Below are 25,362 nucleotides of genomic sequence, written 5' to 3'. Positions count from 1 at the left end.
GGCCATTAACAACTGAACAACCTAAGACACTTAATTATCCTTCTGAAAAAGATGGGTGACATAGTCCCTCAAAATAATAACTAAATAGCATATGTGGGGAAAACCTGAAAGGGGGCTTGATCCATAGCTGGGATGTTCAGTGTAGCCCACAGTGACTTTCCTCCTCCTGTTTCATGCAGGGATTAGTGTTTGTGGATGGGTTTTCCCCTCACACAGCTGTTTAGTCAGCCCTCTTTCCCCAGGGCAGTTCAGTTCTTGCAGAATCTTACTCCCCCTGGCAGAAGTCTGTCTTAAACCTTCTACCTCTAAACAGGTATCAGAGCAAAGGCACCGAGTGACATGGCTGCCCTCCAGGAGACAGGCTGTGTAACAAACATAAGGCATTTGGATTACAGACTTAAGCTAGAACTTTGGGGAAAGGCCTAAAAATGTCCAGAATCTTGCTAAGGGGGACCCAATGTACAGCAGAACCTTATTTGAAGACCCAGACTCTGGGGAATTGCTTTGAGACTGTGCAAGATTGGTTTGTGAATTAAGGGGTTTGGGTTAGAAGAACTGCAGGCTCTGTGAGGCCTGCAATGACCAGCCTCTTCGTTTATACATAGGATGAGATGCAACCAGTAAAGGGGTGGAACAACAAGGCAACAGTGGAAACAACCATGATTAGCGCAAGTAATCTTAGCCTGCTGAGGGCTTGATCCCATACAGTTCTGATTGCTCTGGCCCAGATCCAGCAAAGCATTTAAGCACCTTGAGGCACAATTCCTTCCTCCAACTAATAGCAGGAGTCCCCCTTACACCAGCTCAACTGCACTGGCTAGTGGGGCAAAGCCAAGCTTCTGTCTGTTCCCTACCCAATCCTTTCAGCCCCTCTCATGACACAGGTGTGCAGGAAGTACAGGTGTACAGTCCCAGTTCTGTCTCGCCACCACATGCCTACAGCAGAAACACAGGGAGATGGCACATGAGCATGGGTGGGATTTATTCCCCTGAAACCTTTGTCCAGAGTATAATGTTGGATCACGATCTGGCCCCGAGAGAACAGCACTGCGTTTCGTGAATTGCTCTGGGGGCCTGCACACTGATGTTCAACCCAAGCCAGAGATGGAAACATAGGAGCCAAGGCAACTTTTTACTACAAAAAGTAAGGCACTTGTGTGAGTTTGGGTACCTAGAAGATTCACCAGGAGTTTTCTGAATCACAGTGGAGCCTAAAATTGGGATTTAGGCACCTAAACTCAGATTTAGCTGCCAAAGTCTGGGGTTTAGGTGCTTTGTGAATCTAGGCTTCTGTGCCTTAGTTCCTCATGGAATCATAGACTCGTTGGACTGGAAGGGCGCTGGTCATCTAGTCCAGTCCCCTGCACTCATGGTAGGACTAAGTGTTATCTAATTAATCACTATTAATTACCATGCCTAATGTTTAGGGACCTAGAAAGTCACAGGAACCCTGCAATTCACAAAGCCTTAGTTAGGTGCGTAACACCTGACAGGTTTGTCACTGGAGGTTTTTAAGAGCAGGTTAGAGAGAGATTCCACAACCTCCCTAGGCAATTTATTCCAGTGCTTAACCACCCTGACAGGAAGTTTTTCCTAATGTCCAACCTAAACCATCCTTGCTGCAATTTAAGCCCATTGCTTCTTGTCCTATCCTCAGAGGTTAACGAGAACAATTTACTTCCCTCCTACTTGTAACAATCTTTTGTCCTTGAAAACTTTCTCCAAACTAAACAAACCCAGTTTTTTAAATCTTCCCTCATAGGTCATGTTTTCTAGACCTTTAATCGTTGTTGTTGCTCTTCTCTGGACTTTCTCCAATTTGTCCACATCTTCCCCAAAATGTGGAGAATCAAATCTTCTGTCTTCCTTACAACATTCCTGCTAATACATCCCAGAATGATGTTTGGTTCTTCTCCCCCCCCCCCACAACAGTGTTACACTGGTTACTCATATTTAGTTTGTGATCCATTATCATACCCAGATCTCTTTCTGCTGTACTCCTTCCTAGGCAGTCATTTAACATTTTCTATGTGTGCAACTGATTGTTCCTTCCTAAGTGGAGTACTTGTATTTGTCCGTATTGCATTTCATCCTATTTACTTCAGACCATTTCTCCAGTTTGTCCAGATCATTTAGAATTTTAATCCTATCCTCCAAAGCACTTGCAAACCTCCCAGTTTGGTATCATCTGCAAAATTTAAGTATACTCTCTATTTACTTATATAGATCACTGATGAACATATTGAACAGAACTGGAGCCAGAATTGATCCCTGCAGCACCCCACTTGTTATGTCCTTCCAGCATGACTGTGAACCACTGTTAACTACTCTCTGGGAACAGGTTTCAGTGTAGCAGCCATGTTAGTCTGCATTCACAAAGAGAAAAGGAGTACTTGTGGCACCTTAGAGACTAACAAATTTATTAGAGCATAAGCTTTCGTGAGCTACAGCTCACTTCATCGGATGCATTTTCCAACCAGTTATGCACCCCCCTTATAGTAGCTCCATCTAGGTTGTATTTCCCTGTAACATGGGGGCCAGTGCTAGCCCATTGGGGACCCTAAGCAAGAATATTTTTCCCCTGGCCACATACAATACATATCTATATTTAATACTGGGACCCCTTGAGTTGCTTTGGGGCCCTAAGCAATTGCTTAGTCTGCTTATGCCTAGGGCCAGGTCTAATGGGGGCAATACTACTTCCCTACCTCACAAGGGTTTTGTGACGATAAAAACATTAAGATGTTGAGATGCTCAGACACTATGGTAATGGGGCCATATGAGTATAAAAGACATTTTTCTATCATAAAGATTCCCCCATGGAATTTCCCCTCCCTCCATTGTTACATCAGGGATGGGGTTTGATCCCTTGAGTACTAGGGCCACAGGGCTGGCCTTCAAACACAATTATTTCTATGGGATCTGCAAGGATTCTGGGGAATTCACAGGAATATACATTATATTTGGATGGTCAAGGTCCTCTTTCCTAATCCAATATTACATTACTAGACAAAATGATTATGTTTTAAAACTGTAATCTGATACCTACATACAGAGAGAGAACTGAGAAAATACCATCCCAAGGTTTCTATAGATTTTAGCACACCGAGCTAGGTGAAAACCAGCTGAAACCTCTAGGTACTACTGGAATACAAATCATAAAGACACTTGGCACATTGCAAAAAAATATTTGCAATGACACTGGTTCAATGGTTTTTCTTCCTCGTAAGGCTTCCACTGAAAGAGACAATATGCTATTATGGGAAGATTTTGTTCGACTCCTGCCACATTCCCAAGGTGGGGAAAGGCTCAGAGGTGCAGGCGCCGAACGGCGCTTACCTCAAGTGGCTCCTGGAAGCAGTGGCATATCCCTTCTCTGGCTCTTACATGTGAAGTGGCCCCTGACCCTGCTAGTGCCGGAGTGGGGCCATGCGGCTGCTTCTGGGAGTTGCGTGGTGCAGCCCCAACCCAGTGCCCCATCTGGAGCACTGGAGCAGGGCAAGCCCCAGACCCTGCTCCCCAGTGGGAGCTCAGGGGGCAGCTTAAAATGGCTTATGGGCTGGATCCGGTGTAGTTTGCCCACCCCGGTGTAGACACTGTGTCCCTTACATCAGCTGTCTTGTTACATCGGCTTGTCTAAAGTCAGTGGAAGCACTCCTGGTGAGGATGCTCACCACTGACCCAAGGAGATTAGTATGGACATTTACGCCAGAGTAATTGTTGTGGTGGCTGAAAAATCAACCTGTAAGTCAACCTAATATAGGTTGACTTAGGTTTGTTGTGTAAACATACCCTCACAGTGTCACTGAGTAACTGTAACACAGAACTCTTGCATAAATCCAATATATCTTGCATCAAAAGGTGCAGCATGACACATTCAGCAGGGACCCATAGCTCTTGGGCTGCAGCAGGGAATCAGAGGTAACTATATTGAACATCTGATCCCCCCAAGACTAGGAATCAAAGCATTACTTCAATATTTTTTGTACTTGATGTTTACACTTGTGACAACTCCATTTGTACCCTGAGAATTACAGGCAACAAACCATCTGTTTATTTCTGTTGATGATTCAAACACAAATATTTCCTTAAAGGAATTTGCATGATGGTGCACAAGATAAAGAGTAGATATGGGTCAAGACATTTTATGTGCAAAACAAGCTTGGAGAAGATAAGATACATGGCTTCAGCTGACAAAACCTTCACATAAAACTTGAAACAAACCTAAACTGAGGACTTGCCTACACTACTGATTAATTTGGATAGAGGTAGAGTGTGAATTTAAAGCAGAACAGCTATTCAAGAATAGATCCCCACGTAAACAAGCTCTTAGATTCAAATCACTTTGAGTCACTGTTTTGTCCCCTTTCCCCAATATTTTTATTTCCACCTCTGCTTTTCCATGTTCTATTTAGAACCAAAAGAGGCATATGACCATGAAGAAAGTTGCTCTTACGATATTAAGTACAACACTATATCCAAGCAGATGCAAATACAATGCCATGCCCAACCAGAAGTAGGAAGCACCTATAAATTTATGAGCAAGGCTGTTCCATCCCAATAAAATTTCCAACCCAGTCATGGACCAGAACCCCCTTGTGGTAGGCCTTGTACAAATGCAGAACAAAAAGATGGTCCCTGCGTGAGGAACTTCAATCTAAGTATAACACAAGAGACAACACCTGGATACAGACATAGTGGAGTACAAAGAAACAATGAGATGATATTGGTCAGTATGACAGGCAGTGGTCACGGTACACCAGCAATATAACCCTTTTTTAATTTTGTGCAGGCTTCAAGGAAAAGGAGAATTTTAAGAGGGATTTGAAGGAGGATAACGAGGGAGATTTGTGGATGTTTATGGGGAGCTCCTTCCAAGGCAGCATGGGAGGCAGCACAAAGATGCTTGTTTGAAAATTTAACAAGTGGCAGATGGATGCTGGCATCATTGCCCAATCAGAGATGGGAGCTGTTGTCTTCATAGTGAATGGCAGATGGGGGGGAGGGGTTGGCTGAGAAGGACCTTGAAAACAAAGACAAATCGCAAGAGAGAGAGAGAAGGGGGAGCCAATGGAGGGAAGCAAAGAGGAGAGTGTCATGGTCAAAGCAACGGATGAGGAAAATGATCTTTGCAGCAGCATTTTGAACGGATATGAGTTGGGCAAGGTAGCGTTTGTCAAGGCCAGAGTGAAGGATATGGCAGTAATTGAGATGCAAGATGCTGAGAGCCTGGATGAGAGCTCTAGCTGTGTGGATGAGTAGGAAAGGCCATAGCTTATAGACATTATGCCAAAGAACTGGCCAGATTTAGACATAGCCTGGATGTGAGGACCTACAAAGCATTCTGGGTTAAAGCTTATACCCAGGTTATGGGGGCTGAATGGCAGGCAGGATGGTGGTGTTGTCGACGGTGACTGAGAAAGGAGATCGTAGGGAAGGCTTCCCTTGTCTCTTGTGTAGTCATTTATACCAGTGCAAAGTAAATGTGAGGACACTGTCATTCTGATTTGTTGGAAATAACTATACATGGTGCCATGGAGACTAGAACATACTGAGCCTCTCCCATCACTTAATCCCAAAATCGTAACCCATCTAGATTTGTCATCAAATGAAGTGCACATTGGTCCTGCCTGAGAACTGCAAGGTGGCTACTAGTAGTAAGCTTAGGCATTTGTGGATGGCTCCATATTTAATGTACCATGCTGTAGCACTCTAACCTTTTATCAGCACTGTTGTCCAGCACAGGAAATCATATGGTCTCTGCAATCATAGTAGCTCCATGAGGCAGTAACTATATCTATATCTTGAGCTTTGGCACAAACCCCATCATCTACATCCAGAATTCAGTGTGATCATCAGAACAGAAATGGGGAAGCCATAGAAGTCTATGTAATGAGATGGAAAACACAATATAAATAAAACATTTAAATATAAAAGGTAGATCAATACTGTAATCATCATCTATCATTTATTATTTATATAATAATATAAACGAAGTGGACGGAATTCACCCCTCTTTTAACTCAATTGATTTCAAGGATAAATTTGGTACAGTATGTTTTTATTATTTATATAAGACATCAGCGTTCTCTATTTCACCCCTTAGATCCAAGTCATTTCTTCCTCTACAACAGCACTAAAATTTGACCTGTACTCTCCATTCCTACTGCTAAAGTTCTGGGCCATGCCTTGTCCTCTTGACCATCGTAATCACCATTTTTTCATTCTCACCACCTTTCACTTCTTCCCTCGCTAACCCATCCTACTGCTTAGGACATCTTTGCTCTCTGATCTGACTGTGTGTCCATCTTCACTAGCTTCTTCTCTCTTTCTACATCAAGGTCAAGTTCCTCACCCTCAGCTTCAAGACCCAGCACATCTCCATTGCAGCCTGTAACACCTCCAAATCTCACTCCTACCCCTGTGATTCACCCAGGATTCTCTCCGAATTCTCTACCTTCACCTATTCCTAAATCTGTGCCTTCTATGCTGCTCCTTATGCTTAGAATAGCTTACCAGTTCGATGCAGGGACCTATTCTTTGTTTGTGACAGCCTATTATATGCAGTCATGTACACTTGTGATACCATAAAATGGGTCTGATCTTACAAAGAAGACTCATGTGAGCTTCATTTCTTATGCATGTAGGCTTTGCTCATGTGAGTAATACCTGCATAACATGGCCCAATAATAGTTTTATATCTAGGGATGACAGAATTCAATTTATATATAATTTCAATAGATAATACTGAAGTTTGTTTTTACACTTTTTGTATATGTATTGATTTAATTAGTCAGTTATGCTTTTTCTATTTTATCTATTTAAATTTTCACAGTTGCAGGAAATTGTGGGGGTTGAGAGTATGGGGGGGATCAGTCAATAACTATTTGATGACAGTAGACATTGAGGTCAAAAAGTTAAAGTTTCATAACGGTTAAAACACCAATTGTCAACATCACATGTCAAAATACACACACACAAAAAAAGTCCTGAATCAAGGCTAATAAGTTCTCAAAAAGCATGTGTCTTACTTTGCCTATCTGTAAATTTGGATTATTAAAGGATGGAAATATTTTTGTAGGTTTTACATGAAATTGATGTTTATATATTTACCAATAAAAACTGATTCCTTCCAAACTTAAATATATCACACTATAAATGTCTACAGTGCTGTATATAAAACATAAATATAGAGGAGCCCTGTCCTGAAGAACTTTGCAGGTTAGCTCTCAAAACAGAAACAGCAGTTCTTGCATGAGAAGGTGAAATTGGATGGAAACATTTTTTTTCCCATAGAAAATTTCAATTCAAATTATTTTTATTGTTTTTGTTTTGGTTAAAAAGTTAGACTTTTTGGGGAAAAATTGAAAAAGTATTTGAGAAAACAGGATAAATTTTGGTTGAAAACTGAAAATTTAGATTTGGAAATGCCACTGCAGTGTTTCACAGGGGATGTATTTTGGGTCTTTGTGCCTCCTTTCTCTATGCGCCAGGCTTCCTGGTCAGATTACAGTATAGGATGGACCACAGCATCCCCATTTGCTAAGATGCCATGGTCATAGTGCATCAGGGGAGATATAATCTGGCTGAGGAGCCCAGCTCATAGAGGAGAATTGGGGCATGAGGCACCTGAACTACAACTCTGATGAAGCACTATTTCTGATGAGAAATTTTCAGTTTGGGGGTAATTTTTTTTTCAAAATGTTAGAATTTTCAGTGGAAATCAAACATTTCTTGAGAAAAAAATATTTAGTTAAAAAACCCATCAAAAACAGATTTAAACAGAACTTTTTTGACTGGCCCTAGTGCAGTGACACATTCAGCAGGCTTTGAGGAGACCTCTGAGGTTGTCTTGTGTATGGGAGGTGGGATGCAGCTGTAAGCATAAGGGATGTCATGAAGGGCCTATAACTGAGAATGGGAGAGGAAGACAAAGGGGAGCAGTGAGAGGAAAAGGAGTAGAAGTGGGGAAATGTGGAGGATTATGCAAGAACAGACACAGATGACTTGAAGGTGAAGATGAGCACAGTGCTGTGCCAAGGATGTCCCAAGCCTGGTTCTTAGACTCAAATGCAGGGCGCCCTCTGCCTCCTTCTCACCTGCAATCATCACTAAGTGATTTTTTCAAAAAGACATTCCTATCCTTCTCTGAAGCAGTCTCATTAATTAGCTTCATCCCACTCTCTGCGCCTTGCTTACAAGTTCTCTTCAGAAATAACTGCCAGATCATTTAATCTTTCCTGCCCTCTACATATTCTTAGGTAGCTCTTGAATAGATACATTTTTGAATTGAGCTCAGGAGATCAATAGGCACCTTCATTTCCAAATCATGCTTAAAGATTTGTTTGTAAAAACTAGCAAAAAAAAACTTAATTTGACCCTCAAAATTCTCAAAATCCTCAGGGTAGCTGCTTGCTAAGTTTCAAGCATGCCTCTTCAGGTCTTCATTGCTGTGACTTTTCAGTTTCTTCTCCATCAAAAAAATAAACCCTTCTCCTACTCCACCATGCTTATGTATCCTATTGTCCAATTGTGTTATGTCTAAAATGGGGTTTAAAATGTTTTTTGGATATGATGAACTTTTGTCCTTTGAAAGTGTGCCTGGCATTACTTTCCTTCCTTGAGATCACTTCTCTTTGAATTGCATGGATTTTCTAACATTTCAGCCTGTGAAGCAGCAGGTTCCTTGCATGTAACAAGCACAGAAGACCATAATGCCAATAAATAATCTTGAAAGACACCAAGTAAATTGCAAGGAATTTGAATGTCACGATCCAAACTCAGCATTTTTTTGCTCAGAACATTAATTTGTGGTAAGATCGTGTACCACATCTTGGCCAAACCAAGAAACGAAAACCTGAAATGCTTGTTTACAAGCTATCAGCTTCTGATTTAAGTTCTAACGTAAGATTGCAAGAAGCCTTGAGTTTATTTTACAGTTTGAACTGATAGAAAAGAAAATGAAGGGCTGTCACAGGAAGGGCTAGTTTCTGATTCACTCTATTTGCCCATGCAAGGAGGTCAGAGGGGGTAAGATCCCCAAAAACCTCCCCTCCTTACTTATACCTCTATATAGGCTTCCCAGGCCTTGGGTCTAAGCATGTAAGCATAAGCAAGACTAATCTCTCCTCAGAGCAGGTGGGCAGTAGAGCTGAGCCTGTCGGGGGGGGTTGGGGGAAGAAGGGGAGATGCATTGACTGCTGGTGTTGGCCAGTGGTAAATAACTACTCTCCATGTGTGAGGAATAATGGTGACTCAGGGTTAGTCCCTGAGGGCTTGTCTTCACTGCAGTGTTAGCTTGAGTTATCTACATTCAAGTTAACTCCTCTCGAGGAGCAAGTTGTATGGTTGTGTAACCACACACTTGAGCTGCGCAGACTGTTTGTATTAGCAGCACAGAGTAGCTGAGTCCCAACTTTAAGGACTGACTTGCCAGACAAAAAGTCTGGGTGGGATACCATGACGTTCTTACTCTTACATACAGTCAGTTGTTGGAACCAGACCCAGCTCCCTAAGCACTGAAACCATACCCTCTGCATTTCAGGGCTGTGAATAAAATCATAGTCCAGCTCTAAATTAAATGAAATGGGTATAAGGAGATGCAAAGAGAGGAATCATTAAAAGTAAAACTACCACAAACCAAAGCAGAGCAAGAGAGAATGAATACACAAAAAAGATTGACATTAACAAAAAGGAAAAAAATCCAAATAAAGAGATTTTAATGAAAAGCAAGAAAAAGCAGCACTGTCTCTCAACAAGTCATGAACAAAAAGGACAATGAAGAGGTGAACAATTAATCTCTAAGAAAAACAAAAGCCAAATGAACCTGCTAAACAGGGGACCACAAATCCCATCAGCCCCCTCCCCACTGCTCATCTGCTTTCTCTTGGCCTTATAAGTAAAAGGCCCTGACTCCTGACCCATGATGTGGCAAGGGTGTGTTTGGAAGTAGAGGCTGCTTGGCAAGAGAGGAGCTGAAGGATCAGCCACCTGGCAAGCAGGGTCAGCTGAAGGCAAGAACCATACGCGAAGCTGAGTGTGGAATAGGCTGTGAATGCCATACAAGTCAGCTGGATGCAGGTCTGTGTGGGACTTCTGGGGGAGCAGCAACAGCTGGGCAGGGAAACCTGTGCAGAGGGGCTCCAATGGAAAACACTAAGCAGCAGTGTGTGCAAGGAGGGGGGCAAGCAGGTGCACAGAACTCCTCTGGGACCAGGACAGGAAGAGTGAGCTCCTCTGGATCACAGAATCCTAGAATATCAGGGCTGGAAGGGACCTCAGGAGGTCATCTCATCCAACCTCCTGCTCAGAGCAGGACCCATCCCCAAATAAATCATCCTAGCCAGGGCTTTGTCAAGCCTGACCTTAAAAACCTCTAAGGCAGGAAATTCCACCACCTCCCTAGGTAACCCATTCCAGTGCTTCAACACCCTCCTAGTGAAATAGTGTTTCCTATATCCAACCTAGACCTCCCCCACTGCAACTTGAGACCATTACTCCTCATTCTGTCATCTGCTACCACTAAGAACAGTCTAGATCCATCCCCGTTGGAACCGCCTTTCAGGTAGTTGAAAGCAGCTATCAAATCCCCCTTCATTCTTTTCTGCAGACTAAACAATCCCAGTTCCCTCAGCCTCTCCTCATAAGTCATGTGCTCCCCTAATCATTTTTGTTGCCTGTCGCTGGACTCTTTCCAATTTTTCCACATCCTTCTTGTAGTGCGGGACCCAAAACTGGACACAGTACTCCAGATGAGGCCTCATCAATGCCAAATAGAGGGGAAATGATCACGTCCCTTGATCTGCTGGCAATGCTCCTACTTATAAAACCCAAAATGCCATTGGCCTTCTTGGCACCAAGGGCACACTGTTGACTCATATCCAGCTTCTCATCCACTGTAACCCCTAGGTCATTTTCTGCAGAACTGCTGCCTAGCCCCTCGGTCCCTAGTCTGTAGCAGTGCATGGGATTCTTCCATCCTAAGTGCAGGACTCTGATGAGGTTCAACAAGGACAAGTGCAGATTTTTTTTGGCCCAATCTTCTAATTTTTTAGGTTCCTCTGTATCCTATCCCTACCCTCCAGTGTATTTACCACTCCTCCCAGGTTAGTGTCACCTGCAAACTTGCTGAGGCTGCAAATCCATGGCATCCTCCAGATCATTAATGAAGATGTTGAACAAAACCAGCCCCAATACTAGATAATAGCACCTCATTCATTACATCCTCCCAGTAATTCCCTTGGGACAGATGAAGGAGTAAGGCATTAATACCTGAGGATGGTGGCACTGTGTGATGTATAGGGTTGGATTTCCCTTTGGACTTCACCTCTTTTCCACCAAGTAAAAACTCCGCTATGTACCAACATGAGTTATCTGCATCTTGGGTCCAAGCATGCAGGAGAAAGCAGGACTACTCATCTGCTTGTGTGATACCAACAGACCCCAGTTGTCGGTGGGCAGGCTTGAACCTGGGACCTCTGAAGCAAAATCCATGAGCTAAAACCACATGGCTCTTAGCTAAGGCTGCAGCAGACTCATTAATCTCTAAGTGGCCTCAGTGCCATTAGAGTGAGACAAAGCACCACACCCAGGAGGTGTGCGGGTTACATACTTCCCCTACCTGAGGAAGTGCATCCCAACCTGAGAGATTTCAGTTGAAATCCTAGATGAGCCCTCCTTTAACACTGACAGACCCTGGTCATCGGGGTGTAGGCTTGAACCTAGGATCTCCAGAGTGAAATGCATGAGCCTCTACTGCATGAGCTAAATGCCACATAGCTGTTAGCTAAGGCTGTAGTAGACTCATTAATCTCTAAGTGGTCTCAGTGCCACTGGGATGGGACAGAACACCACACCCAGGAGGTGTGTGGGTTACACTTGCTCCTTCTGCAGAGTTGATAGGTGGCATAGGGAGGAGCAGGAAATGAGCAGATCCCTGGATCCATCCTTTTGCTCACTGGCCAGAATAACTGAGCTAATCCAGGATGGTAGTAGTACTTTACTGCTGATACCAGCCAGTGGTAAAGCATTTGCCATAAACATACAGCTAAGGGTAGCCTCGAATTCCTTCTTACCTGTAAGGGGTTAAGAAGCTCAAATGGTCCTTTTGGTCAGGTGCCAACCAGGTTAATGGGGAAAGAAGATACTTTCCAATTTGGGAAGGCTTTGTTTGTGCTCTGTGTTCTCTGGGGAAGCAGAGAAGCATCAGGTCAGAAAACTCCTTCTCCTAAAATGAGTTTCAATATTGCAAAAAGAATAAATAAATAAGGCAAGGTGCGTTAGATTATCTTTCGTTTTTATCTTGTGCATTTTCCCTATGCTTAGAGGGAGGTTTATCTCTGTTTTTTGCAACTTTAAAGTTTTGCCTGGCGGGAAATCCTCTGTTTTGAATCTGGATTACCCTGTAAAGTTACCTTCCATCCTGATTTTACAGAGGTGCTTTTACTTTTTTTTTCCCCCTCTTTATAATAAAGTTCTGTTTTTTAAGAATCTGGTTTACCTATTTGGTTGGTAGATTATTCTCAAGCCTCCCCAGGAAAGGGGGTGAAGAGGCTTGGGGGGCATATTTGAGGGAAACAGGAACTCCAAGTGGTCCTTTTCCTGAATCTTTGTCTAACTCACTTGGTGGTGGCAACAGTTCCCATCCAAGGACAAGGAAGGATGTGTGCCTTGGGGAAGTTTTTAACCTAAGCTGATAGAAATTAGCTTAGGGGTCCCCACATCTGTACCCTAGAGTTCAGAGTGGGGAGGGAACCTTGACAGTACTAGAATCCAGAAGCAAGGAGGAACCAGGGGAAGGACTGTGACTCAGAAGTGTATCTGAGGCACAATGCAGCCTGGAACTACTCCTAAATTGGTGCGGCTTATGCTCTATCCCTTGCTCCAGGCTGGGCCTATGGTCCTTACATAGCAAAAGGGTCTTTCGCTATGTGAAAACTTGATTCTTATGAAAATGATGGCACAGATGGGTACACTGCTGCCACACTGTGAATAGACTTGTCAACATCTAAGTTAAATGGAGAAATTAGGTAAGATGAACAAGACTTTGGGCCGAATACAGCGACTATTATTTATAACGAGTAGTGTCCTGCAAATTATGCCATTTCCTTCAATGGGATGCCAACAACCAGACTCTGATAGTCACAGAGTTGCATCTAACTCTGGGCCAGACTGCGAATCCTTTACTGCCATTGGTGAGCAATTACTAACATGAACAATTCCAGTGTAGTAGGCGCAGGCACTGGTGAGTTAAGCTGCTTGGGAATTTTACAAGAAAACATGTTTCCATTGGAAAATGCCAATTCATTGAAACAAACTTTTCACGGAAGCATATTGGTTTTCACAAAACTTTAGTCAGGAAGGTTGCTAAGGTCCAGGATGGCATTCCAGGAGAGAGAAACATTTGGAGCAGGGATTTGAAGCTTGGTCTCTCACACGTCAAGTGAGTGCACTAAACTACTGGGTTAGTAGTGTACTAACTACTTATTGGAGGGTGGGTCGACCTTTATCATTTTTTGCAGTAGTAAGGAAACAAACATTTTGTTTTCGGTGAGTAAAGCATCCACAGTCTGGGCAACTGAGAATAGGCCAATTTAAATTAAATTACTAAGGGAATGAGAATCTGTACCATAAAAGGACTGGAGAATTTCTGAAATATAAGGGGTGGGGGGAGGGTAAAGAGCGCTAGTCAATGGGTATACACTTGCTATATCTCACTTATCATTGTGTTAAGGTAACTAAGTGACTTTTTAAAAAAATATGCAAGTAGTTCATTGGCAGGTGCTTCTCACTTCTCTCCTATCCTATGGAAGTGAAAGGAAATGTGTGTTCATTTCTGAAGGAAAGCTAAGACCTAAGAAAGATCTTGCACCTGGATCTGGAAGTTGGTGAGGTTTCTTCATTTAAGTGACAGTAGGCAGGATAAGACCACAGAAAAGAAAGGTAACAAAGGAGGCAAAAGGGAGACCACAAGTCTGACCCCTTACAATTAAAGAAGGAATATTAAAATGTTGAAGGAAAATATGTTATAAATAAATTGACTAATCACAGAGGAAACTGATAACCAAAGAGATAAAAAAAATAAAAAGAGTTAAAAAGCTGGATAAATTTCCCACTGAAGTCAAATGAAATTTTGTATTGACTTTACTAGGAGGAGGATCCGGCCCAAAGACAAAGCATGACTGCATTTTGTACAGTTTATACACTCATGATAATGTACACATACTCACCTTGTTTACATTTAATCTTTCATTTTAATTGTGCCTTAATATGTTTTCTTTTGAAAACAAATAGATGTGATAAATCACATCAGGGAGTTTGCTGAAATAGTCCGCTGCATGCCATCATTTAGAAATTAACATAGGTATATACCCTAATTCTTATCACAGGTAGGAAATGATTCTAGGAAGGTTACCCAGAAATCCAGTGACATCCCAACTGTAGATTATCTGGTTAATATGTAAAAAGACACTCCAACCACAACCAGGTGGTCATGTGCAAATGGAAATGAATGTTTCCATCTTGCTGGGAGGCGGGAGAAACATTTACTGCCGCTGTCATAGCTGACTATAATGTTATCAGTTCCCTCATGCAGCATCTACCTGTTTATAAATCCCTTTCATATTTACCTCAAAGATAGATGAAAATCTCTCCTTCCCCCCACTCAAATAATTAATTTCATTTGCACATTTGGGTCTGCATCCAACCCCCACCTTCCCAAAATCACAACACTGTACATATTTCAGGCCTGCTGCTACCATGGGCTTTTCCCTGCCAATCCACCTATTAATTGAAATGAATGGCTGTTTATTTGGAGAGGTGTCTGATGGCCTCTAGTGGTGCCCTATATGTGTGCAGAATTTCTTCACCCTGCCTGTGAATGGGGTTGATCTGCTTTGCTGGGTACTTGCAGCATGTTCACTTAAAAAAAAAAAAAAAACAAAAAAAAAACACACCACGCATCTCCCTGATCATTCTGTTTTGAAGGCAGAGAACACTGACAATTAGATTGTCCTTTGTCCTGGTGCAGGTGAATGAGCACGGGGTGAAGAGAGGGCTCACACAGCCTTTTGTTGTGACTGCAACTCGCTGCTAAGGCCACGCAAGCTCAAGTCACCATAACAGAGGCAGAGAAGACACAGGGCCAACTACAACGGCTGACAGAGCTGTAACCTCCCTTTTAAGCTGCCTTCCCCAGAGCACAGGGAACTCAGCATCTCCCAGAGGTGATGGTGCAGCTGTATTTGTGCATCACATACACTGGATAATAAAGATAGTCTTCCACAGCTACTCTGTCTGTGTTCAGAGTAGCAGCCGTGTTAGTCTGTATTCGCAAAAAGAAAAGGACTAACAAATTTATTAGAGCATAAGCTTTCGTGAGCTACAGCTCACTTCATCGGATGCATCCGATGAAGTGAGCTGTAGCTCACGAAAGCTTATGCTCTAATAAATTTGTTAGTCTCTAAGGTGCCACAAGTACTCCTTTTCTGTCTGTGTTCAGGCTCTCTATACTGCCTGTCACCAGAGTATCTATGCATAATGTGATATTGTCACAACTGAAAATCAGCATGCCTGCCATTTCACTAATGTGTATGCAGCACAACATAAAATGCTGAAGCCCCACTGCTTTCTTTTGTAACATCACTATTTGTCAACAGTAAGCATGAATTGAGCTGGGCTCAACTTAGGGGTACTTGGGTGGAGTTTGTGTTATATAGGAGGTCAGACTCGCTGTTCTAATGGTGCCTTCTGGCCTTAAATGCTATGAAATAATATGTCCACGATAGAGATGTATGATCATTGTCACCAGTGTGCGATATGAGACATTTCTCTGTATAATCAGTTGTGAAGTACTAGTGCAAATGCTCTCTGTGAGGGTTCTCTGAATACTGTGGACTGTGAATCACTTTGTTACCCCCTGCCTCCAGTTGGAGGGAGCCTTGTTTGTGGTAACTGGGTGTTAGCTCCTTAAACACCAGCCTCTCACTCACTCAAGCACTCTCCCCAGATTGTTCCGGCCTTGACTTTTCTTTGCAGGTTAACAAGAGGTGCACCCCAATCCCCAAGTCCCATTGAAGCATTTTCTTGTGCTATCCAACCCCTGACACTGGCTACTCACAGATATCCCAGATCCTCTGCCCTCAAAGGAGCAGAGTACCTCTCCCCACTCTGAGATACTGAAACAGTCTTTTATCTTTATTCACAGACAGGGCAATCCACTGTGTTATAATGTTCCATTTTTACCTTCAAGTGGTTTTCATTCTTTGAAATTGTCTGATGGTTTTTATTAACTGTTCTGCGATGGGCAATGGTATGGTGACCAGATAGCAAATGTAGGAAATTGGGATGGTGAGTGGAGGTACTAGGGTCCTATACAAGACAAAGCCCTTAATATCAGGACAGTCCTGATAATATCAGGGTGTCTGCTCACCCTAGGCAATGGTAGACACTTGAGCCTGGCATCACATAACCAGCTAACCAGGAAAGAGTGGTTCCTCCTACATGAATAGGCCTTCACTGATTATATTACTCCCTGGTGACTTCTTTTAACCTTAAGGGCATAAACTTCAATATAGTTATATTATTCCTGAAGTATTACCCGTACACACATCACACCATGTGTATGAACATCGATAAGTTACAAGCTTACAATAGGTACCTTACGTGTTACCCTTTATGGACAAATAGCCTATAAAGCAATTTATATAATGTAGTGAGTTTGTCAGGTCTAAGAAGAGTTGTTTGCAAAGAACAGGGGACCTTTGCCAAGGGGCTATCATGTCACAATCTCACATATCCTTGGTCTTCTAGCATGACTATTTCAGCTGAGGTGATTAATCTTGGATGGAGAATAACTGAGCAGTCCTTTCTGTGTTTGGCAGCCAGAGCATGGCACCTTGAATGCCAAACATTATGGTTCCAGATACAGGGCTACATTGTGGTTGGACATTAGCCAAAAAAGGTATGCAGTGTGGATCTGCTACTTCTCTCACATCCACGTCCAGGTCTGCACACTAGGATCAGTGACATTCAGATCCGAGTGGTAGGTAGAGGGGGAATAATTAGCGCTGCTCTACTTGGTATGTCTACAAAGAGAAAAAAAACCTGTGGCTGGCTCAGGTCAGCTGACTCAAGATTGCAGGGCTTGGGCTCCAGGGCTGGAAAAAAATCACTGTGTAGACATTTAAAAAGAACTAGATAAGTTCATGGAAGATAAGTCCATCAATGGTTATCAGCCAGGATGGACAGGGATGGTATCCCTCGCCTCAGTTTGCGAGAAGCTGGGAATGGGTGACAGGGGACAGAGCACTATGATTGCTTGTTCTGTTCATTCCCCCTGGGGCTTTATTCATTCTCCGTGGCATTGGCTGCTGTCGGAGGATGGGATGCTGGGCTGGATGGACCTTTGGTCCTGCCCAGTTTGGCCGTTCTTATTCAGACTTGCACTGGAAACCAAGCTCGGGACATGTTAGGGAGGTGCGTGCCAGAGGTAGGGCTCCAGTCTGAGCCCAAATGTCTACACAGCAATTTTTAGCCCTGCAACCCAACCCCCGTGAGCCCTAGTCAACTGATCAGGCCAGCTTCAGCTGCTATGTGGGCCTTTTATCCCTGCATAGTCATATCCTTTGTGTACATTGATCCAGAGCCACTCAGGAGATCTGCTCCTTGGATCTGCATAACAGAGGACTTTGCCCTAACTGCACCTCAGACAAACAAGTCTGTTAAGACAACAGCAGAAGTAGGATGTTCCAGTTGACTGGATCTTTAAGTCCTACAACAACAAATCTCTGACTTTGAAATTATGCCAGAGTAATAAAGCAGACTCCTCTGAGAAAGCCTATGCTATGATGAGCAAAGTGTTGAAAGAAAAAGGACTTAGGTCAGGTAAATTCCCCAAATGGATAAAGAAATACCAACAGTACCTCAACATCACAGTACTGTCCATCCCTTGTGATATAATAGAGTTGCTACTTATCAATTGTCTCCTATATTGAGCGATGTCACTCATTTTAGTTCCAAAGTCATCTATGTTCCACTTTGTCATCCTCTCGTTTTTACTGTTGAGATTTATTCACATCAGAAGTTTAAACAAAAAAATGGAATCAAGAGATAGTTACTATAAGGGAATGAATCCCAAAGTATTTTAAGTTTCCTGCATGAATATTTTTTGCGTTCTTCATTGTGGGGTCTTTGTCACACCTTGTATCCCACCTTTGGGCCTTGGCAGGTTGAGAGGTTTGTTTGAAATAAACTTTGGCTAGGTCCACACATGGAGCTAGGGGTGTGATTTCCAGCTTGTGCAGACATACTTGTGCTAGCTATCTCATTGACTTGTGCTAAGTGTGCTAAAGATATCATTGTAGTCGTGGCAGCATGGGCTTGCCTCCCCGAGTACATACCTATGGGGTCGAGGTGGCGTTGTACTCAGCATGGCTAGCTCAGTCTGCTGCTTGCCGCTGCCCATGCTATCGCAGCTACACTACTATTTTTAACAACCTAGCTCGAGGAGAGCTAGCACACACGTCTATGCGAGCTGGAAGTCACACCCCTAGCTCTAGATGTAGATGTAGCCACAGAAGAGGTAAACATATAAAAGTAAATCAATGGAAATGACAATTTTTTTGCATGTGTCTTTGCAAATTGAACATCTTGACGCTTCAGTGGACACGTATGTATATAAATGCCCAATTTACATCCTTAAATGTGCATCCAAGAGCAGGATTTGAATGTGTTTAAGGTCTTAGGTAGAATTTGGCTCTATACAGCCATTCATTGGGGGGGGGGGATTCATAATTTTCTTGTACATTCCTATCTGACTTATGATTTTTTTTAAACTTTTGTTCTTTGATGCAAAATGTTTTTGTTAAAAGTAAATATCTTGCCCCAGAAATTATTTAATTCATACCAGAAAAATATTCTATTACAAAAATAAAGTTACGTGTGACGATCACATCATCTGTGCTTTTCAAATTTGAGATGACATCATGGAACATCACGTAACTGGTTATTTTGACTTTGCGCTTACATTTTAGGGAAAAACAATAATAAGATCTAGTGGATGGTGTACGTGAAACGCAGAGAGAGCAAGTGACAAAGGATTGCATGGCAGGGATGAATAGTATAGACCCCATATTTGTTCATTTCCAGGCACTCTCATGGCTGGGTTTTCTTTTCGTAAAGAAAATGTACTATTGGGTTTGGGTGGTAGCTGGGCTCCACTGAAAACACACTTTCATCCTTAGCCCTTTCCTAACAAAATTTTCTGTTCGTGAATATGTATAACTGTTGCTGCTTGACTGCCACAAGCCATCATACAAGCTCTTTTCCCCTAGATTCCTTTGTTTTGTTGCACTTTTGAAACCAGAAATTCTATTTGGATGGGGAATTCAGAACAAACTGTTGTGGAAGATACAACTTTTAGTAAACAAAAATCACTGCAAGTATATTTTCTATGGCGTAAAGTACCTAATTAACTACCCATAGCAGGTGACAATAAATATTTTCTTCCAAACACTGGCTGATGATAATGTTGAAAGAATGCTTTCACCTTTACCTCCAGACTCATGATGTTCCCTGCGGTGAAGTGTATTATTTATTTGTTTTGCTGACAAACACTCAGGCATCTGACATTAGATCACTTTCAATTAAGTGTGATAGAACTGCAGACAAACTCTGGGGAAGAGACATTTTGACTTAATGCCAGTTAAGTATAGTCTGTCCTTACCCAGCAAAACCCAGGTGATTACAAAAAGGTTGCTTAGACAATCTAGGTCTTTCCAATCAAAATTGTTTAAAATCAGGCATTTTTCTTTTGGACTTCTTTGTTGTGATACATGATTTTCCTTTTCTATTCCAGATTCCACAGATATAAACAGGAGGCTGAAACTATCAGTTTCAGTCTTTTTAAAAAAAAAAAAGAATCACATTTCATCAAACCCCCCCTTCAAATCTGCACCTATTGAAAAAACAACATCTTTATTATCATAGACACAAAAAGAATACCTAGTAAAGATTAAAAGTGTCTCCATAAGAAGTATGTGGGGAAAGACTCACTGGTGTAATGCTATTAAGTGTAGCTAGATACTTACCATACTGAATACCTTCATGGAACACATTCCTGCACAGATTTTTGGACAAGGCGGAGCATGTTAGTGCAACTCTTTTTTGGAGAGTATGTGCATTAAATTTAAAGCTTTACAGAGCTGGATGAGATGAAAGGTTGGTAATAGGATACAGAGCCTTTAAAAATGCTGAGCACCCAGTTTAAGTCAATGGGTGCTGCTGGCACAATTCTGAAAATCAGGCACATCTGTCTCTAACACTGGTCTGAAGTACCCAAAATAGTTAGCTCCTAGCCCTGGTTGGAAAGTTTAGGAAATTTAATTGGAAAATAGAAACCAGATTTTCACTGTGGTTTTCTCCTACATTCTTACAAGCTCCTTTTTCATGTAAATTTTGCTCTCTGACCTACACATTGGGGGCCACACTTCAGATCCGTGCCTTTTCAGCAGGGCTGTATTTCTTCAAACATAATCAGCCTCTGTCAGGAAATGAATGGGAGTGCATGGAGCTAACTTCTCACCTCAAGGCACAGTTCAGGAATACCATGACCAAATGCTGCAGTCTTAACTTGGGCCAACCTATCATTGAAATTAATAGGTGTTTTGCCAGAGAAGTGACTGCAGGATCACCCACTGGCAGTGCGATGTTGGGGAGCTTATACAATTACTGCCCTATCTGTAATCTGTAAATAAGAGGACGCATTTGTTCCTCCGTGCTATCCATCTGCTACTGTCATGAGCACAAACAATTATTATTAAGAACAGTGAGTGAAATCCTGGCCCCACTGAAGTCAATGGCCAAACTCCTATTGATTTCAAAGGGGTCAGTATTTCACCCAGTATCTTTATTAGGTTTCTTTTCTTTTGTTTTGTTTTTTCTGTGTTGTGATATATAGATTTGTTTTTAAAAGGTGATAATTGAATTACTGTGGCACTTTGAGTGAATAGTATTCGATGGATAATTTTCTGATTGTATTTTAAGTGTCCAGATCGTAAAACTAGGCAGAAATCTGGATTTAATTACTCTTCTGTTGACAAATCTGGTTTGTGTGTTTTAAATGAAAAAAAAATCAATAGAAAGATTTTTTCCCCTCTTAATACGAGGGTGCAGCAGCTTTCTGAAAAATACATTAGCCAATATTAATAAAATTAAAATGGAAAACATCAACAATCTGACTCTCCTATGACAAATTAGAGAAAATTGCAAGTCATCAACCTGCAGTGGAGTATTTGAAAGGCAGAACCCTAGTATTACCTGGAGAGGTACAAGTACAAAAGGGGACAGAGAATGGGAAAAGTGGGGAATTCTGTCCCAGAAAAAGCAACATCAGATATAAAAAAAGATTGTCCATTATATCGTTTTCACCTATATTTTATCATTCCTGACTATTTTGGTCCTGATTGTGCAAGGTCTTATGTAAATATCTATCTAGCTAAGATTCACTCAGAGTATCTGAGCACGTCACAGTCTTTATTTATCCTGACATCCCCCCTTTAGGGTAAGGAAGTCCTACTGATGCATTTTATAGATGAGGAACCAAGGCCTAGAGGAAGTGGGGGCCAGATCTTCAAAGGTATTTAGGAACTAAAGATGCTTATAGGCATCAATTGGGATTTTCAAGTACTAGTGTAATGGGGAAATCTCGAGTGGGAAAAGAGGTTATTTTACCTCTGTATTTGGCACTGGTACAACCGCTGCTAGAACATGTGTCCAGTTCTGGTGTCCACAATTCAGCAAGGATGTTGATATATTGAAGAGTGTTCAGAGAAGAGCCACGGGAATGATTAAAGGATTAGAAAACCTGACTTACGGTGATAGACTTAAGGAGCTCAATCTATTTATCTTAACAAAGAGAAGGTTACGGTTTTTCTAAAAGATATGTTTTAGGAATTATTTTGGGGAATTTCCATGGCTTGTACTATATAGAAGGTCAAACTTAGATTATCACAGTGGTCCCTCTGGTCTTAGAATCTATGAAAAAGTGTTTAAGATACCTAACACCTATTCATTTAATGAGAGTTGGGCACCCAGGTGCTTTTTAAAATTATACGAGGTGATTATCCACTTATTTAGGCACTAATTACTAGAGCTGAGCAAAATTTGGAATTTCCATCCCATGGGAAATTCCAACAGTTCAACATTTGTCATCATCCTGAAACAGGACAAAGAGTTGAAATGTCGACATTTTCTAAAAAGGAGAAATTTAAAAAAAAAATTGATTTGGAAGTGTCAGAACATTTCATTTCAACATTTTTGATTGAAATTAAACATTTTGACAGTCCCAAAATAGAAATGTTTTGTTGCATCTATCTGTTGAAGTGCATTACAACATTAAACTGTCTTTGCCTACTGCCAAATGGTAGTTGTAGATCCAGCCCCCATTCTCGCCTTTGAGCCATGCATCCACAGTCAGCGACTCCCATGAGGTACCACACTGATAAAATGCATTAGGGGAGATGTAGTCTTCCAGGGAGCTCAGCTCTGGAGAGAATAGGGGCTGGAACTACAACTCCCGTAAGGTAATGTGCCATAGATAAATCCAATTTTTTTTAACCAATTCAAAACTAAACATTTTGAGTCCATTCAAAAAATGAAATTCCAGTTCAGTTAGAAAGCTTGTCTCTTTTACCAACAGAAGTTGGTCCAATAAAAGATATTGCCTCACCTACCTTGTCTCCCCAAAATTAAATTATTTCATTTCAATTTTTCCAACAGAAGATAGAAATGTTTCAGCAAAATCGCAACAGCTCTACTAAATACTTTGAAAATTTGGCACTGAGTGACTTGCCTAAGGTCAGACAGGCAGTCTGTGGTAGAACAGGGACTTGCACCCAAGTCTTCCAAGTCCCAGGCTTGTGTCCTAATTTACTTGATTTCAGTAGGACTAGTCATAATGCATAGTGTTAAACATATGTGTAAGCCTTTGTAGGCTCAAGGTCCATATGTATACAGTACAAAGCACAACAAGGCCTTGATCCCCATCTGGAATAACAAAAATGAATTATAAAATGGCCAACTGTGATATCCTTATTCTTAACATATAGTGCTTTACTTCGCAGTTATTCCCATTGACTTCAATAGGACTACTCATATTGTGAGATATATTATTCAGTGTGAGTAAAAGTCACAATCTGGCACAAGTATTGCAAAACCATGGACCAGTTTTTATTTTAAAGATTGCATATAAGTGAGACTAAGGTTAATGCTGTCGCTGGGTAAAAGCTTTTCACATTTGAAGGACTGTGGCAGCATTTCAGTTCAACGAGGTTTTCCTCTAAATCTTTTACAGTACTGAAAATGCAATTATATTAATGTAAACATTTAATTGGATCAGCGTAAATTGACAAAAGGAGAGAATTGTAACAATTTAATCTTTCATAATCAAAAGAAATATTATTGAACCAATTTAAAAAGGAGCTTCTTTGCTTTGTCACAAAACATTAAAATACTAAAATTTTGCACTTTGACAGATAACTTCTCATCTCTAGCTCTTAAAGTATTTGCACAATTTAATGATTTAAATTTCAAAGTTACAATCCCATGATGGTAGGTAGGTAATATCATCATCGATAGTCTAAGGGGGAGTGGGATAGACACTTGTGCTTGCTCTCATCACGGGATGATTTTAACCCTATCTGATTTTAGGAAGTCAATGAGTCCCCATGCAGGCATAGGAGCATGCCAATGAACAACTGATTGCAAAACTGGGGTCTAAATTGTGCATGTGGCTTGTGCTTGCCCTCTGTACAAGGGTGTAGTTCACTCATGGATCAATCATGAGTGCACAGGGTGTAAAGGGTCTTAAAAATCAGGGCCCACACAGGAGAAGGAAGTAACTGCTATTTTTCTTTCTGCACAGGTGGACAGGGAGTGGGTGTGATTGGGAGAAAGCTTGGCTCCGCCTCAAGGTGCTAGCCAGCCAATCAGAGCAAGTGCAGAGGGGGAAGTAAATGTATCAGCAAACGGGCATAAGTGGGAAGCAGAGTCCATATTATAACTCATAGAATCATAGAATATCAGGGTTGGAAGGGACCCCAGAAGGTCATCTAGTCCAACCCCCTGCTCAAAGCAGGACCAAGTCCCAGTTAAATCATCCCAGCCAGGGCTTTGTCAAGCCTGACCTTAAAAACCTCTAAGGAAGGAGATTCTACCACCTCCCTAGGTAACGCATTCCAGTGTTTCACCACCCTCTTAGTGAAAAAGTTTTTCCTAATATCCAATCTAAACCTCCCCCATTGCAACTTGAGACCATTACTCCTCGTTCTGTCATCTGCTACCATTGAGAACAGTCTAGAGCCATCCTCTTTGAAACCCCCTTTCAGGTAGTTGAAAGCAGCTATCAAATCCCCCCTCATTCTTCTCTTCTGCAGACTAAACAATCCCAGCTCCCTCAGCCTCTCCTCATAAGTCATGTGCTCTAGACCCCTAATCATTTTTGTTGCCCTTCGCTGTACTCTTTCCAATTTATCCACATCCTTCCTGTAGTGTGGGGCCCAAAACTGGACACAGTACTCCAGATGAGGCCTCACCAGTGTCGAATAGAGGGGAACGATCACGTCCCTCGATCTGCTCGCTATGCCCCTACTTATACATCCCAAAATGCCATTGGCCTTCTTGGCAACAAGGGCACACTGCTGACTCATATCCAGCTTCTCGTCCACTGTCACCCCTAGGTCCTTTTCCGCAGAACTGCTGCCGAGCCATTCGGTCCCTAGTCTGTAGCGGTGCATTGGATTCTTCCATCCTAAGTGCAGGACCCTGCATTTATCCTTATTGAACCTCATTAGATTTCTTTTGGCCCAATCCTCCAATTTGTCTAGGTCCTTCTGTATCCTATCCCTCCCCTCCAGCGTATCTACCACTCCTCCCAGTTTAGTATCATCCGCAAATTTGCTGAGAGTGCAATCCACACCATCCTCCAGATCATTATGAAGATATTGAACAAAACGGGCCCCAGGACCGACCCCTGGGGCACTCCACTTGACACCGGCTGCCAACTAGACATGGAGCCATTGATCACTACCCGTTGAGCCCGACAATCTAGCCAGCTTTCTACCCACCTTATAGTGCATTCATCCAGCCCATACTTCCTTAACTTGCTGACAAGAATGCTGTGGGAGACCGTGTCAAAAGCTTTGCTAAAGTCAAGAAACAATACATCCACTGCTTTCCCTTCATCCACAGAACCAGTAATCTCATCATAAAAGGCGATTAGATTAGTCAGGCATGACCTTCCCTTGGTGAATCCATGCTGACTGTTCCTGATCACTTTCCTCTCCTCTAAGTGCTTCAGGATTGATT

General features: G+C 42.1%; 1 long non-coding RNA gene across 1 annotated transcript; it reads left to right on the top strand.

Moving 5' to 3' along the window:
* Positions 1–1,556: 1,556 nt before the first annotated feature.
* On the top strand, positions 1,557–24,443 carry LOC122457587. Its single transcript, XR_006277210.1, has 3 exons — positions 1,557–1,704; positions 2,743–2,744; positions 24,384–24,443. It is a non-coding gene; the product is annotated as an uncharacterized LOC122457587 (long non-coding RNA).
* Positions 24,444–25,362: the final 919 nt, after the last annotated feature.

Source organism: Dermochelys coriacea, chromosome 1, assembly GCF_009764565.3.
Source record: "Dermochelys coriacea isolate rDerCor1 chromosome 1, rDerCor1.pri.v4, whole genome shotgun sequence".
In the NCBI taxonomy this organism is placed as follows: domain Eukaryota; kingdom Metazoa; phylum Chordata; order Testudines; family Dermochelyidae; genus Dermochelys; species Dermochelys coriacea.
The sequence above is the reverse complement of the archived record's forward strand: the minus strand, read 5'-3'. Positions and strand labels throughout refer to the sequence as shown.